The sequence below is a fragment of the Gadus chalcogrammus genome, chromosome 8 (assembly GCF_026213295.1).
Source record: "Gadus chalcogrammus isolate NIFS_2021 chromosome 8, NIFS_Gcha_1.0, whole genome shotgun sequence".
NCBI lineage: Eukaryota > Metazoa > Chordata > Actinopteri > Gadiformes > Gadidae > Gadus > Gadus chalcogrammus.
Genome location: NC_079419.1, coordinates 27426824 through 27432777, shown reverse-complemented (window position 1 = coordinate 27432777; position 5954 = coordinate 27426824). Strand labels below are relative to the sequence as shown.

General features: G+C 42.6%; 1 long non-coding RNA gene across 1 annotated transcript; it reads right to left on the bottom strand.

Moving 5' to 3' along the window:
* Positions 1–218: 218 nt before the first annotated feature.
* LOC130386982 (uncharacterized) lies at positions 219–1900 on the bottom strand. The gene is made up of 4 exons (XR_008896267.1): positions 1814–1900; positions 956–1014; positions 681–752; positions 219–380 (listed from the first exon to the last, which is right to left on the bottom strand). It is a non-coding gene; the product is annotated as an uncharacterized LOC130386982 (long non-coding RNA).
* Positions 1901–5954: the final 4054 nt, after the last annotated feature.

Below are 5954 nucleotides of genomic sequence, written 5' to 3'. Positions count from 1 at the left end.
CAAGTCTGATCACAATATGGATTTATCTTTAAATAACAAAAAGTATAAAATACTGAGCTAATGTATAGAAATATGAAAATAAATAAAATAACATCCTGAATACAATTTGCTGAATTCCAACAAATGTAAATATGACAAGCATTAACAGCCTGTTTAAATAAGCAGTGTCAATTTTTCTTCAATTCGATTCATAAACATCTATCAAACATATAACAAACATCATATTCACAATGGGTATTAGGCGGACTCTGCAAGATTAGATTCAAGTTTGAGCCACATTTACACATATCAGACAGAGAATCCAAACAGTGACATCTCATTAAAACTGAACACTTCAAAGACTGTCCTTAAAGATCTATCGGTTCTTGATTTGGAAATGTCTGTTTGAAAATGGAAAAAAAAGGCATATTCAATTATTAAATTACAGCAGAGATTAATAACAATCAAGATAAACTCATACATTGGAGTGTACTATCCCATGTTACATCTAATTGATTATCTGAACACTATAATCTGCTTAAAACGTTATAGATTTGAGGCCATTCATCCAACTCTACTCCAGTTGAGGACGGTGAGTGGTATGACTCATACCTGTTTATGAATTATCAGCCCACTGTATCAGATTGTGCAAAACTGAAGTGGAATTAAAGTGTCCGGTATGTGTGAAAGAGTGAGTATACCTGGAGGTACCTTGGGCCGCCACTCGTTGTTGGAGGCTCCTCTCTCTCGCTGTCTGAATCTTCTGTGGGAATCTAAATATATATATTAAAAACATTAATAGGTGTTTAAAGTATTTTCCACAAGGTGTAATGATCCACTATCCAAGTATTTCACAGATACAAAAGATTAAAATTCATTTTCTACAGCATTAAACATATACAATATAAACTTGTGGACAATATCGATGAAAAGTTAGCAGAAGAGTACAACATACAATGTAAGATTGACAATTTACCTGGGGATCCACTGGGGCCACTCCTCAGGGAGGACTCTTCTGTCCTGCTCTCGATCAATCTTTCAGAAACATCAAAAATAATTACATAAGGTGTACAGGTAATTTTCCTAAAGGTTTTATAATTCATGCTATACAGTGTTAAACAAACACACTATAAGCTAAAGTATAATATTAGTGAAAGTGTCTCTGGGTAGCAAATACAAATATGCCATACTTTAATGTACTGAAAAAACGAACTGATATGTTTTACAATGCACTTTCAACCTGACTGTATATGAATAGACAAACTTTAAGCCAATTGTAAATAAGATAACCTCATACCAAGCTGTACTATATGCGAGTCTCTATACTGTATACCTGGAGGTCCATTTAAGTTGCTGCTCTCTGGGGGCTCCTCATCCTCGCGCTCGGCCTGTTTTTTCTCCATCTCACCCTCATTCTTTGCCTTAGCTGACTTCTTTCCACTTGCCCTGAAGAAGGACGCTATGTCTGCCTTCTTCCTCTTCATTATTTTTCCCTCTTTAATGACACTTATCCAAAATGCAGCATAAATACTGTATGTACCTGACACAATCATAACACGTTCTGGCAACAATAGCAGTTAACAGCAAATAACTAGATCGAAAGTCGATCCGAAGTTGCAAAAACAAATACGTGTAGAGACTAGAGAGATTATATTAAAACACTGTACACAATCTCGCAACGTAGTTATCAAATACAGCATAGCATATAGCAATTTTAACAGTTTACTATGTTCTCCTCCGATCTACCTTGCTTCTAAACTTTGCAAAATAGATAATCATGGGTGTGATAGTCAGTTATTAGAAGACAAAAACAACATCCATTATGATATCATACCTTTCTGTTTTGGGTTTCTTCACTTAGCCGCAGGTGCCGGTCGAAGCGTCAGGTGGTAACAGGCATTCAGGGCATGCTTGAGCCGTTTAATTCAAATACAGGACGTGTGCGCGCGGCTAAAGGGTCCGGCAGTGTACTAGCGGTGCGAGAAAGGTTCCGCATTTTTCCACAGCCGTCAAAACTTTTGACCGCTGTGATCCGGTGCTTGGGGTGGCCAATGGGGTGGCCGAGATTCTACGGGGGGTGGCCGTGGCCACCCCCGGCCACCCCCTGGCTCCGCCACTGCGTCCAAGTACGGGACGCAAATCTCATCTCTGAGGTCCCCTAGACATCCCTCCATGTGGCGCTGAAATGCAGCTGGCGCATTCGTGAGGCCAAATGGGATCCTGACCCATTCGTATAGTCCCCATGGTGTTATGAATGCCGTACAGTTTTTGCTTTTCTCACTCATGAAGCCCCGATGATAGGCCTTCCCCTGGTCTAACACTGGAAACCAGGAGTTGCCTCCCAGGTTTTCAAGGATCTCCTGTATTCTCGGATATGGGTGCCGGTTAGGTATTGTTTTCCAGTGGGGTATTCCACAAAGCCGGTTTTATCACATAACCGGGTAAGTTAACCCAGGGTTTGCGGTAACCCTAGGTTTTCCGTTCCAATGTTGGTTACTATAGAAACATATGCTCTGAATCAAATGTGGTCGTAGCAGGTTTTGCGCAGGTTAAGTTTGGAACATAACCCGGTTTTTAGGTATTTAAACCCGCGTTGACCGCAGATTTCATTTTTTCATGGCATGCATGGCATGCATTTTGATGAGAGGCCTGTTGATATCGGAGTGCAAATTATACGTGCATCATGGCATATCGGATGAATTTTTGCTGGAGAGATGTAGATTCTCACGCAAATCTTTGATATATTTAATTAGCCTTCTCGAGCCTTCCAACACTACCAATCGAGGACCTGGCCTCAGTTCACTCCAGACTATTTGCGTAGCCTCCGTTTTTTGCAAATGGTAGTTTTATCTATAATGTTGGAGATGCTGAGCACATCTCAGTCCTTTCAGATGACCCATCCACGTCTGGACCAAGATTTTCATCGGCCTCCTATCATACAAAGAGCAATATGCCGAGAGGCGCTTAGAACAGAAAGTATAAAATAGTCCTAACGGACTTGCATCCACTGGAGAGTTAGTCTGTGTCATGACCATACTCGTCGCAGTGGGAACTGGCGGCCTAGGAACTGCTCCGAATAGCGATTCGGAGCAGTTTGATCGTAGCCGGCGGCTTCATTACAAGCACTAATCTTGATCTGTGAAGTTGACGAATTGTCACTTTTAGGTTTTCTACCCAGTTACCAAAAAAATAAAATTTGGAACATATGCGTTGTGGCACGCACACGGTTTGCATGTGTTACTTCGAAGGCAAACAAAATCTAAAATACAAGAAAAACACAAAAACCATTCAACCATTTCCCTCACATGGCCCCTGAGGAGGTACCTCCAGGTACCCCCTCCATGCCAGGGCGCCCTGAATTTATGTCTATAAACAGCTCCTCCACGGGGGTCAAGACAATTTGAGGGACAGATCCAGTCTGCAGACTGTCTGCCTTTTCACGATTGCCTTTAAAAAAGGGGTTATTTAAATGTATACCAATACGATGGTGGAAAAAGCTTACCAGTTTGTATGTTTTTATACTTAATTTTTACTTCATCCGCTGACCGCTTTGGTGCCATCGGAGTACATATTTTTTTAGAAGAAAAGGGTTATGTGGTAGGAATGTTAAGAATGCTTAACTGGGATATTTATAGATTCATGTCTCAAATATTAAGGATCATGCTTTTGATGTGTAACTAACGCATTTACGCGGTCAGCGATCCACTAACAGGCTTTGGTTCTCCGGGTTGCAGAGGCTTTAGCGTTCCCTTTTCTTGTGATAATGTCCTTCTCCTCGTCATAGCTCGCCACAAGAACCTGGAGTTTTATTTCATTGAAATAAGCGGCCCGTTTTGCCATTTTGATCAGGTCAGTCTTTATAGGTTTGGCATGGACGCGCACCAGTATTAATTTCGTTAACGAAAAATATGACGAAAAATGTTCGTCAACAACCTTTTTTCCATGACTAAGACGAGACGTTGACTAGCTAAAAATAGATCTTTGATAATAAAAACTATGGCGAAATGTACGTTTTGTTTTCGTTGACGAGACGAGACAGGACTAAAATGTTAGTGGTGTGCTATTTGGACATTCAAAATGTACGATATTTTCCAATCGTTACCCTCCCGTAAGATTCTTACGCAACTGTTCACTCCTCCAGTAAATAGGACGGACCTTAGCTATGACTTGGCAACGGGGAGAGATCGAGAAGTGGATAGCATATGGCAAGCGTTGTCGTAAGTGTGGTCGCACCAACCATAAGCAAGACGCCTGCACGACTGAACGAACAAACAAACGATTCGCGAACGACTCCTCGTGGCGAACTGAATCACGCAAACTGGGTCACGGAAACGAATCATTGAATCCACCACTAGTCAGGACCAATGATGAGGATTTCGGATTTGTTGGAGTTGAGTTTGAGAAAGCTGTTTTGCATCCAGGTCTTGATGTCAGTCAAACAGTTGGAGAGGGTTGAGAGGATGGAAGGACTGATGGTTTTGGAGGGGAGGTAAAGCTGTGTGTCATAGGCGTAACAATGGAACCGGAGTCCATGGTGATGGAGGATCTGACCAAGAGGAAGCATGTACAGAATGAAGAGGAGTGAACCAAGCACAGAACCCTGGGGGACACCGTGGATGATAGGAGTAGTGGCTGATTGACAGTTGTTGATGGCAATGAATTGATGTCTGTCGGAGAGATAGGATCCGAGCCAGGAGAGGGCGTGCCAGTGATGCCAAGGGTGGATTGGAGACGGGAGAGGAGAATGAAGTGATTGATCGTGTCAAAGGCAGCACTGAGGTCAAGGAGGATGAAGATATTTAGGGAGCCAGTGTCAGAGGATAGCAGAAGGTCATTGGTCACTTTGAGGAGCGCAGTTTCTGCACTGTGTTTGGAGCGGAAACCGGATTGGAAGAGTTCAAAGAGGTCGTTGGTGTCAAGGTAGGTGATGAGTTGTTTGGCAACAACACGTTCCAGGATTTTGGACAGAAAAGGTAGATTGGAGATGGGGCGGTAGTTGTTAGGGGAATCAGGATCCAGGCCGGGTTTCTTTAGTACGGGGGTGACTGATGCAAGCCTTATGGAGGTGGGGACATGGCCGGAGGATAGAGAGGAGTTTACAGTGTTAGTGATGAGGGTGGAGAGAATGGGGAGACAGGCCTTTAGAAGTGTGGTAGTGACGCTTGCACAGAAGCATATGTCGGACATCTTTCTTTATTCTAGGTGGAATTAGTAACATAGTTACGCTATTAAAAGCGTTTATGTAAACATTTTTTGAGAGAAATGTGCATTTTACTTTCATAATGGTCGCTCGGTGAATGTGTAGGATGTTTGGTTTGATAGTTATGCAACCTCAACGTTTTGGCGGACTATATCTCTGCTGATCAACACTACGAATGCTGGAAACACACCAGACACACCATGTGAAGTTATTTTACCAGATTATTGTTATTTATATCCGAGATTATTTAATCTAACCCGATCTAAACTCTACGATGCACCCAAACCAGCGCAGCCACAGGCGTGTTAGGCGCGTTGAACAATTTTTGTGACACACAATGATCAAGCGTCAAGTTAGACACGTTATGCGCGTTTTTTAACGTTCTTAAAAACGACAAAATATTTGATCAGAAGTGCCTTTTGATTAGACGGTGCCAGCGTTTTTGGAGCTCAAAAACAGAAAAATCGGAAACCACCCTCAAGATTGGAAAACTTGAATACGCTCCGCCGTAGTGTTTTCGTCTACACTGCCAACACACAAAATCTGCTCGGATCTGCTTACGTCGCGTACGCGTTTACGTCACATACACATACACCTGGAGGAAACTCGCCAACGCTCTGAACAGCTCCCTCTCTATGGACAAGTAGTCCAAGGGAGATATTAAGTATATTCTGTATATGGCCCACACTCACCTCCTGGGGGCACATCTGGGGATGGATGAAATGAGGGACAGGATCCTGAACAGGTTTTATTGGTAAAAAGGGACGTCGAGGAC